We start from the raw sequence: 11,783 nt of genomic DNA, 5'->3' as shown, positions 1-11,783 counted from the left end.
CCCTGATACAAACCCATAGATGCACAAACACGCAGACAAATATAATGCAAACAATAAAATCAACTGATGAATATATGCCGTATTTATCTTTGACATAACTCTCACCGTTCAGGGTCAAAGTGACTGATTTCTGCCCCTCGCTGCTGCAGGAGTTTGAGCTCATCCCTCGCCAAGAGGTAGCCCCTCTCTAAAGAGTTGAGCCCCTCAGCAAGCTGCGAGAGACCCTGAAGGACAGCATTAGTTTGGATATGAGGTGGCAATTAGAAGTAATTCTTCTAAAGGATTACAGACTTAAACTGTTTGTTGTTCTCACCTTCATCTGTTCAAAAGGTTTGAGTTTTCCTCTCTTTAGGAGATCCTCAAAAGTGTGCATCTGAATGAAAAACAACAAAACCTTGATCTTTGTTTACTTTACTTAATCACATCGTCCAACAAATCTGTAAAGATTTTCATCCCTGTTGATACTTTTAATATCTCAGTTACCTGCTGGAGGAACTTGTCAGCCTGATTGTAGAGAGTCTTCGCCAGCTGTTGTCCCACCTGGAGGACTGTTCATTTGACAGGCAGGTGCAGCAGAAAGAAGAGTTATATGATGCAAGTTGTACAGAATGATGCGATGTTAGCAGCAGCTGAATGATAGATGAAAGCTAGGTTTGCATATTGATGAAAATTTTCTGTGACAGTATTTAATGGAAGAGAGAAGAGCAGTGTGACTCAGATGGCTGAGGAAAGCTAATTCATTGATTTACATAATATAAGATGTGACATATAAAATGATGAATTTGACAGCAAAGACGCAGATGTTGAGATATTGAATAGGATGAACGTACTCTGATGGGCACTGTGTCCGTTTGGAGAGGGAGAAGCTGAGTTGATCTCTGCTCTCTGAGCCTGAGCAAAGTCCAAGGTCATGACATTTGAAACGTTGTGGCTCAGTCCTGACTGTACCAAGTGGCCGGGCTTTGGTGGCTCAGAGTACAGGTTCACCTGGAGGAAATGTAAGAACATGCCATAACATATCATCATCTATGTCATCTAGAATCACAAGTCCACCTGCTTATGGTTGAACTTCTAAATTTGGTGATATTTGGTGCAACTTTTTCCTTTCCACCAGAACAATGACATCAGTGACCTTACCGTCTACTGTCACATTTCAGACTTAATCATTTCTGGATCACCGATTAGACTCATTTCATATTCTAGAAATGAGTATAGCCTGCGCAAAAGCATATTTGACTAGAAAACATGTTTATTATTATTTTGTGGAATAGCTGTTTGTCTAAATAAACGATTCATAAAAAGAGAAATCTATCAAATTCCCAAGACACTTGATTTACTGCAACATACAGATTTAGCAGAGATGGATAACATCCCCACGGAGTGTCCTAAAGTCGTATGTTTTCACTTTGTCTTTCTTGGCTTTAATGTTAATGAAGCACCAAGTTGTGGAGCCACAACATCAAACAGCTGTTCAGTTCAACACAGGAGGCCACTGAGGTTATTTCAATGCAGAAAAGACAAACTGAGTTTGACCTAGACTGTATGATAAAGGGGTTAAGCACAGAGTGGTCACCACCCCCCCACCCCCCTGATAACACACACAGAATTAATGAATACAAGACTGAATAGACGCCCTTCCCGATCAGCCTTTGAAACAGTAAATCATAATGGCCTTAAACTGACCTCAGTCCACTTAAACACATGCACACGCATAGACACGCACACACAAAGGGCGGAACAGACATCAAAGCTTGAGCTGTATTTCACCCAGTTAGCCACTTAGGCAGCTTTTGTTTTGTTTTTTTCCTACTATTATTTTTAGGTTGTTTCCAATTTTCTACATAGTAAAGAGGCAAGAACCTGAGAAAATGGGTCAGAAAGATGGAATGAACTAAATTAAGATCATAAATGAGACTAGTACCCATCACGTCTCTAATAAACTGCATGCACACTGAGCCACAAAAAGAATATGACAGACTGGAGATAAAACCTACAGCAATTTATTTCTCATTAGAGAGACTAAAATATTTTCTTGGGTCATTTTAGAAGATTTTAATCTAAAACATCAAGAAAATGATTTGAGCTTGTATTAAAATTATGATATACCTTGATTCAAGCCTAAAAAGATAATGCACTGAATCTGAGGCAGTGCGAGTAAATGATGTTGCTGCATTTCATGTTGTTTGAGATTATTCAGGGCCCACAACATTAAATAGAAGAAAACATTAACATTAAAAAAAGGAAAACCTCTTCTTTTGAAAATAATCTGACAGTAGATTTCAGTGTAGGGCCACTCCCTCCTCCCTGTCTGTTTGAGGCTCGAGGTGGAGACAGATGGAGGTTCAGTGTTGTCAAGAGGTGGGGGAATCAGTAAGCTGAATTTAATTGGTGCTGATTGTGGAGCATTGCGGCTCAAACAGAAGCGGGCCAATAATTCTTTAAAGGAGCTACTTCATAACACTTCAACCTCTCCCTCTCTTCTTCCTTCATTTCTTTCTCAGAGACTTCTAATAATTTGTTCTGACATACTGCTCTGTCTGTGATGTGCTGATGCTGACTGGACCCAGGCTGTTGGTTCTCTATACATCTGTCCTGTAAAAATAAAGTTAAAGCAATGGTATTTCCATATAAATAAATATTTAATTATAAATCTGAAATGATCTGTGAATATATTTTATAACCCTTCCCTTCTCAACAGCTTTTGATTTGATTCTTTTTGCACTCATTTTTAACCATTTAATTATTTGAATTTGGCTCAATTTGTCTTATTACCTCTGCTACAGAGGTTATGTTTTCACCCATGTCTGTTGGTTTCTTTGCTTGATTGTCACCAGGATTATACAAAAAGTACTAAACAGATTTACCCGAAACCAGTGACTGCCATTGGGTTAAACCCAATAAATTTTGGTGCGGTTTGGATCCATTAAATTCTGGGCCATATCCAGGAAATTTTTTATCACTTTTTTCACTAATGTATGGATCTTGATGTTGATGAAAAAATCTGACATATTAATGGTGTTGAGATCTATGACTTTGTACAATTTGGTGCAGATCCAGATAATATTCTTGATCTCACAGACATGTGTAGGATTGTTTGGCCTTGGCAGGGTGTGCACTCTACTGAGTGTCATTCTAGTTTTGGCTTTTGTTGCACAGCATGAATTGATTTATAGCATACAAATTATTATTATTATTACTATTTATGTCTTGATGCTAGAATCCCTTTAGTAAGAAAATCATACCTGCCTTTTGTTCATTGCATCTTAACACTACACATAACAACACCACAACAATACAAACACAACAATGACCAAAACTGAATGACAGGATCTATGCGCCATTTAAAACCCCCAAAATGAAGGAAACTCAATAACAGTTTGTCTTTTCGATCGGTGAATAATGTTTGCGCTGCAGATAAATGACAAATCAATCTTAAATCTCCATTTAAAATTGAACATTAAAACTCACAAAGCAGAGCTAAAATAGCACTGACCACAAGCAGAAACACGCAGAAAGGGGCGGCTGTCATTGGCTGAGTTCTGAGTTCTACAAGAGAATCTGCTTACAGATTGGTGTTTTGTTTTTTTTGGGTGTGGTTTTTGACCTCAAATATGACTGTACAGACTATAGAAGAGACCATAGTCCTCCTCACAGAATCTTTTTGCTCTTGTTTTTTTGTGCAGCCAGTGTTTGCATATAAAACAATAGCTTCAGTATGTATGATACCCCATACCATAAAATGGACTGTTATATCTTATTATATATACAATTTAATCTTATATTATTATTCAAACTGGCATTTCTGGCATTAAAAATTGGTTTTCACTGTTGCTGTTCAGTGCTGTTCCTTCATTGAATCAAAGTGCCAATAATGATTGTAGTAGTGCTGTAATGAATGCAAAGTCTCAGTTCCTAAAATTAAATAAATAACTGAACAAAAATGCACATATTTGAAGAAAATAACTGTCCATCATTTTAAGGCTTTTTCATAACTTGGAGGTGTTATAATGACTGAAAACTGAGACCAAAAATAAATCTGTTATGGCACTGGTATGTATTTTTTTTTTGTTTTTTTTTTAAATGCCGATCCGCTGCACACCTACAGTGATAAATTATTGCCTGATCTCAAAATCAACTACCTTAGCTTCCAGCCGCAGACGATCAATGGTGTTCTCTGCTTCAGCGTACTTAGTCAGCAGTCTGTTGTAGTCCTCCTGCAGCAAGAGGAGAAAAAGAGGAAATAGAAAGTAAGGGGAAGGGAGGAGAATGAAAAAGACAGCGAAAAGGAAGCATGTGAAGAAAGAAAAAAAAAAACAAAAAACAGATGAATGAAAAAGAAAGGGAAGAGACCAAGGTTGGGTAAAAACGGGGGAGGCAAGGGCAATGACAGAGAGAATGGAACATGGTTTAGATACTGTTAGGTCCGATTCATACGTCTGGAAAAGTAGAGTAATTCACAGGTATCTGGACACTTCTATGAACTTTAGGTGTGTAGTTATTTTTCATGGTTTGGGCCTCTTAGTTCCAGAGAAGTGAAATCTTAATTTTATACAACATCGTTCTTCAATGTGAAGTACATTTACAAAAGGTCACCTTCTGAAGTTAGGCATCCTGGATGGGTAATTTATACATTACTGCTATACTGCAGTACTGAGTGAGAAGAAAGTAATTTGTGTTTCAAGGTCAATGAGCTGCAGACCTGATTTTGCTTCCCACTTTCAATCAGGATCTCTGTTGTATAAACATTAGTCTGAAGTCCAAGCTTTGTAATTACCTCGATGCAGTACACTGATGAACAATAAAGTGTAAGAACGGAATACTGAACATGGGCCAAACCTAGCTAAAAAAGTCTCTACACCATACAAGATTTCAACACAAAGGAAATTCAATGGAATCTTGTTACCATAGTTACTGCTTCTGGCTGATGACATTTCTATGAAAACAGGCACCAGAATGAAGAAGGTCTAATCTTCTTTTTGGTACAACACAGAATCTCTTCAGTACACAATACTAAACAAACTTCTGAAGTTTCATTTAACTTTAACTGTGCCTTCCCTGTTTGGCACACACTGTAGTGTCTAGTTGTTTGACTTCAGCGTTGCTACAGAAACAGGGAGGATGTAAAGTGGGACAGCTGGTGTACTGCTGCCTCTGGGAACAACTGAGGATGGCAGTAAAGTGGCTGCAAGCTGCAAGATGCAAGCGCTACTTTGTTTTTGACGTTTTTGAGGGCTAAATTTCAAACTTCCAAAATGAAATGAAAGATGAAATTTATTTCAGAAAATGTTCTTTAGGACATATTAGGAAATACCTTTCAGGTTTTTTGGGATCTTGTTTTATTCTGTATCATCAGTCTTTATGAAAACTTGATTCTTTTCTAAAGGTGAGATGCAGGTGAGATTTGTCACTGTGTTGTCCTGGCTGCCATTTCACCTTGAGCTGGTCCCCAGACAATAAGTGGAAGGATAAACATTTATGGTCAAATGTGTTTCTGCTCTATAAACAATCAAATAAGAGCTAATATGTCTAATTAGTGGTTTATCAGAATTGTAGCTCTGAGCCTGTGCTATCATCATCAGAGGAAGGCCTGCACTAGGGCAAAGACATTGAAGCCTTCAAATGCCAACCCTGATAGCGTATCATTTCCTTGTTTGTAAATCCCCATTATGGCTTATTCCAAGCCTGATAAACCAGTTCATTATTTTTAAGATTACTTCAACGCTAAGAAGGCTAATTTTGAAAACAGTGTTTTATGCATGAAAAAATCCTGCAGGCTAGTATTTTTGTGTTATTTTTGTAAAAATCTCATCCACATTGAAACCCCTCCCACCTCTCAGTCTCTAGCAGTACCTGTAGCTGTTCAAGCAGTGTGGTGGCCTGCTGCCGGCATCTGAACTCTTGAGGCACAGTGGAGTTGGGGGCACTGACTGGTGGTCTGTTAGAGTCTGATGGGGGACATCCATCAGTGGTGTTCAGCAGTACTTCTTTCACAATGTCAGCAGGAGACTTGAACACTATGGGGGGCTCAGGGGACAGGGATTCCCTCTTGGGAGAGCGTCTGCTCTTGGGAGGCTTGTAACCACCTTTGGGGAAATGGACCCTGGGCTCCACCTGAGAGAAGTCTGGTGTGCGGTAACTCAGAGGCCCGTTTCTGGAAATACAACAAAATTCATGGGGAAAGCTTTTTATGAAATGACTACAATCATGATGTATGAAAACTGAAAAAAGCAAGGATAGATGAGAAAGCCACAACATGAGCAGAGGTCAAAACAAGTGGCTAAGGGAATGTTCCTCACCTGGATTCATTCACTTCAGCAGCTTTAGTCCTGGCACTGGGTATCATCAGCTCTCTGTCTGGATGCTGTCTGGATTTTATGGAGTCTGCCCTGACGGTGCTGAGGGAACGATTCCTTGAATGTGAAGCTTTAGAAGAGGGCTGACTCATTTTCCTCTTTGAGTGATTGGACTGCTTATCTGACTTTACTGATCCCTTTAAAGGCCCTTTACAGACTCCACTATAACAATTTGCCATCACTTGTTCAGGGAGGACAGCTGCTGTCTGAAGTCCCTTCGGCTCCTGCTTTTCAGATTTTCGAGGACGAGGACTGGGCGTGAGGCTCATGTGGCTGCTGTGTGACTCTGGATAACTTTCTATGAAGCCCATCTCTGGAAAGGTTTCAGCTTCAATCCCTGGAGCAGCAGCTATTTCTTCAGCAGTGAAGTGGAGAAGGTGAGGGAAAGTGGTGGCTGTGACAGCTGAGGCAGGCTGGGATACTGGGCAGTGATGGTTGGAGACTTCAGCAAGTTTTACCACTGACAACTGAGCGACACAGGATTGTGCTCTGATCTTCTCAACCTCGTCTTTGTTAATAGAGCTCCCAGCCAAGCCTTTTGTAGCTCCAAGCTCTCCTAATGTGCTACTTTGTTCACATTTCTTTCTCTTGCTGTCACACCTCTTCATCCCTTTCTCCTCCTCTGTCATGTCCAGGTATGTGTCCCTGTTAGATAGGTGCTCTTCCTTTCTCTGCCTCACCTCCTCACCCTCTGTCTGTGCTTTTAAGCTACTCATCATGCCATCACCTGCCAAAGACAAAAACGTATGAAGAAATGGGAAGAAAATTTAGAAGGATACAACATACAGCCATGAGTTGTCTCACACAACCATACTAGTTTGCATTTTTATGAAACATTTTCCAAATCATCCTGTATAATTGATTTTGTGAGTCATATTTCATGCTGCTCCAGCCAGGAATAAGATTTCCACTCAGTTCCATAGAGCATGAAAATCAATTCCCAAATCTCTTGAAACTATATTAGTTTCATAATGCACTACAGTGATATTATCATTGTATCGTAGTGCAGGTTCATTTGTAAATTAGGCAAAAAAAGTTAGAGTCCTTTTTTGTTTTTTGTCTTTATACTCATTATCCAAGAAATCTGAGAAATGTTGTTTCTGTTTACCAAGTATCTTTCTTTTTCATATGTGCTGTATGTGAATATTTATATTGCAATGATGCGTTGATGCTTTCTTCTGTCTCTGCTCTGTCAAACTGTAACTGCAAACAGAAATACAATGAAAATACAATACAACACTGAAATGACAAAAACTGCACAGCATTATCTCTTAATCTAAACACAAAAGTGGACTTGTTGGTCATTGTGATCCATTACAGTTGAGACTATTAATTGGTTGAATGATTTGTCAATTGACAGAAAAAGCACAGAATAAATAACTTAATATAAATATAAATAAAGTATTTTTCTAATCAATTATTCATTTAAAAAATCTTTCACACAACTGACAAATACTCTGTCCTAACTTCTCAGTTGTCAGGATTTTTTGTTTTTCTCTGTCTTCAGGTTTTAGAGTAGTTGACCAAAAGCAGTAAATTGTGGTGAGCATTTTTCACTGTTTTCAGATGTTTTAGATTTTCTCAAACAATTAATTGAGCAGATATTTGGCTTATTAGTTGATAATGAAAGCAACTGTTAGTTGCAGCCTTTGATTGTAAAACCCAAGTAGGTTTCAAGAATATGCTAATAGTCGATACGATTTTCACATTGTACAAATATGAATGGAAACCAATAGCTGCCTGGGTCAGTGGAGAAAATATATTGAAATTGCTGAGACATAACGTCCTAGTTTTCAAAATGGTCAGCTGTGGTGTAAAGTATAAGACAACAGACTAAAAGACATAAAACTGGTGGTATGGTCCTCCAAGTGCAGTAGTACAGGAACTATAAAATTAAAAGTTGCAACAAAAAAAACAAAACAAGCAAGGTTAAAGAAAAGATAGATAATCAAAGACTCACAGGGTGACAATATTTGTACATCCTCTCCTGCTGCTTCAGTCAAGGACAGATGTTCACTCAGGGTGTAATTCCACTCCCCAGGTGGTGTGTCCCCCTCATGCCCACTAGCGTCAGCCTCCTCTGGGGTGAGAGGTCTAGAATAGCAGGTTGGATTATATTCTGCATCCGCATCACCACAAGTTTTCCCCAACTCCACATTGTCCAGTGCCTCCGACAGTCCAATGATGCCATTGTCATCCATCTGGCTGCCAAAGTCATCCTCGTTCCCTGCCTGTTCTTCATCCTCATCCTCCCACTCGTCCTCAGATATTACAGAGCTGGTGGATGAAGTGTGGGCAGGGGCAGGAGTCCAGAACAGAATGCCTGCTTTGGTGTTTTTTTTAATCTCCATTCACCTTTGAGCCAACTGTTACCTCTCTCTCACCTCAGTTACTGTCTCAGCCAGGCACAGGAACTGTCTGCCTCTTTTCTTGTTGATCTTGGTCTTGAGTGAGGTCCACTTTCAAAGCCATGGCTACAGAGGTTTACAAATTCCAGGGCATGTCAGTAAGCTGGTGACACTGGAGAGGTACAGCTAAGGAAGACTCATCTGTCTGTCTTCAGTCTCGAGGAAGAAGAGATCTCTGATTTTCTTTGATGCAGTTCCTGAATCAAAAAAACAGTGCCAGTTATTTAGTATCAATAACCATTTAAAGAATCAAAATGTCAAACAGAGGTTGACACAGGAAATCAGACAAACGAAAGACAAACAAATGCACAAGGACTAGTTAATAAAAAGAAAATACCTATAATTTATAATGAAATATAACATAATCCAACAGATAATCACAATATTGTTTTTCATTGTAACTCTCGAAGGTGATAAAGTCAATGTTATTTACATATTTATCTTGCATTTTTTATTGATACATCTGTGCAGTGCTGTGATACTATACACTAAATCCTGAAATGATTGGTCAGTTAATCAGTCAACTAATCAAAAAGTCAACATGTTTGGATTTTTCAACAATTAGTCAGACAAAGCAAGAAATCTGAAGCCATTACCTTGGACTCAACACATTTCATTGGCCTTTTTTTTTCTCTTTTAAGATCAAATGACTTATCAATTAATCAGGAAAATAATCACCACATTAACTGATAATGAAAATTATCATCGGTTGCAGGCCTACAACAGAGAGTAGAACATTTATTGCATTCCTGCAAACCAAAATCTCAATCTTCGACACAGCTTCTTTTTAAAAGTCAAAGATAACAGCAGCCTTGTGGTTAAGACTGTGTTCTCATACCAAAAAAGAACCAAACTTTAATGAAGTGATTTAAGAGCAGGGGAATTCATCAGTCTGTCCTCCTACAGCTGCTCTCTTCTGTAAACAAACATCTACACTCCATATATCAGTTTTTAACTGTGTCCCACTGCACACTCTGCATCACTCATAAATATTGTGAGTATTATTCTCTTACAGGAGGAAGTGTTGCCGTGTGAAGCAGGCAATAAATACAATTAGATGCTATAATATGAAAAAGCAATCATTTCAAAAACTAAATGCCATTCATAGCAATAAAACTACAAAAATATTTATTTAATATTTGTCATCTTGTAGTTATAAAAATCCAAAATAATTCACACAATATCACTTTAGTGCTTTAAATTTTCAAGACAGATTGAAGTCTAGGCTTCTAAAAGCATTTAGGTCAGCTGTGTCCTTTAAGCATTCAATTGGCTTCCATCACATTTACAGACAAGTATTCACTGATGTTATTGGCTGATGAAGTCCAATAGCAGATAATGTTTTTGACAGATACTACTGTCAGTGCATTTCATCTGTCTGTCAAAGGTGTCATTGAAAATCCATAAGCATTTGTAATTTTTGCAAACGAATATGACAGGTGTCAACACAGAGCTGAAGAAGTGCATAAGGTGGACTGAGCAGCAGCTACTGTATACTGATACAAAACACTTTCACTGGAAATTGTTTAACTTGTGCTGATAGATACAGTGGGGCAAAAAAGTATTTAGTCAGCCACCAATTGTGCAAGTTCTCCCACTTAAAAAGATGAGAGGCCTCTAAGTTTCATCATAGGGATTCCTCAACTATGAGAGACAAAATGAGAAAAAAAAAAAATCCGGAAAAATCACATTGTCTGATTTTTAAAGAATTTATTTGCAAATTATGGTGGAAAATAAGTATTTGGTCAATAACAAAAGTTCATCTCAATACTTTGTTATGTACCCTTTGTTGGCAATGACAGAGGTCAAACGTTTTCTGTAAGTCTTCACAAGGTTTTCACACACTGTTGCTGGTATTTTGGCCCATTCCTCCATGCAGATCTCCTCTAGAGCAGTGATGTTCTGGGGCTGTCGCTGGGCAACACGGACTTTCAACTCCCTCCAAAGATTTTCTATGGGGTTGAGATCTGGAGACTGGCTAGGCCACTCCAGGACCTTGAAATGCTTCTTACGAAGCCACTCCTTCGTTGCCCGGGCGGTGTGTTTGGGATCATTGTCATGCTGAAAGACCCAGCCACGTTTCATCTTCAATGTCCTTGCTGATGGAAGGAGGTTTTCACTCAAAATCTCATGATACATGGCCCTATTCATTATTTCCTTTACACGGATCAGTCGTCCTGGTCCCTTTGCAGAAAAACAGCCCCAAAGCATGATGTTTCCACCCCCATGCTTCACAGTAGGTATGGTGTTCTTTGGATGCAACTCAGCATTCTTTCTCCTCCAAACACGACAAGTTGAGTTTTTACCAAAAAGTTCTATTTTGGTTTCATCTGACCATATGACATTCTCCCAATCCTCTTCTGGATCATCCAAATGCTCTCTAGCAAACTTCAGACGGGCCTGGACATGTACTGGCTTAAGCAGGGGGACACGTCTGGCACTGCAGGATTTGAGTCCCTGGCGGCGTAGTGTGTTACTGATGGTAGCCTTTGTTACTTTGGTCCCAGCTCTCTGCAGATCATTCACTAGGTCCCCCCGTGTGGTTCTGGGATTTTTGCTCACCGTTCTTGTGATCATTTTAACCCCACGGGGTGAGATCTTGCGTGGAGCCTCAGATCGAGGGAGATTATCAGTGGTCTTGTATGTCTTCCATTTTCTAATAATTGCTCCCACAGTTGATTTCTTCACACCAAGCTGCTTACCTATTGCAGATTCAGTCTTCCCAGCCTGGTGCAGGTCTACAATTTTGTTTCTGGTGTCCTTTGACAGCTCTTTGGTCTTGGCCATGGTGGAGTTTGGAGTGTGACTGTTTGAGGTTGTAGACAGGTGTCTTTTATACTGATAACGAGTTCAAACAGGTGCCATTAATACAGGTAACAAGTGGAGGACAGAGGAGCCTCTTAAAGATGAAGTTACAGGTCTGTGAGAGCCAGAAATCTTGCTTGTTTGTAGGTGACCAAATACTTATTTTACCGAGGAATTTACCAATTAATTCATTAAAAATCCTACAATGTGATTTCCT

At 39.2% G+C, this 11,783-nt stretch overlaps 1 long non-coding RNA gene across 1 annotated transcript; it reads right to left on the bottom strand.

Annotated features, from left to right (window-relative positions):
• Positions 1 to 312: 312 nt before the first annotated feature.
• Positions 313 to 5,888, bottom strand: LOC111221247. The gene is made up of 5 exons (XR_002665084.1): positions 5,851 to 5,888; positions 4,140 to 4,214; positions 831 to 987; positions 484 to 548; positions 313 to 373 (listed from the first exon to the last, which is right to left on the bottom strand). It is a non-coding gene; the product is annotated as an uncharacterized LOC111221247 (long non-coding RNA).
• Between the last annotated feature and the right edge of the window lie 5,895 nt (positions 5,889 to 11,783).

The sequence above is a fragment of the Seriola dumerili genome, unplaced genomic scaffold (assembly GCF_002260705.1).
Source record: "Seriola dumerili isolate Sdu_G_001 unplaced genomic scaffold, Sdu_1.0 BDQW01000081.1, whole genome shotgun sequence".
NCBI lineage: Eukaryota > Metazoa > Chordata > Actinopteri > Carangiformes > Carangidae > Seriola > Seriola dumerili.
Note: the sequence above shows the minus strand (reverse complement) of the source record. Positions and strands in the feature narration are given on the sequence as shown.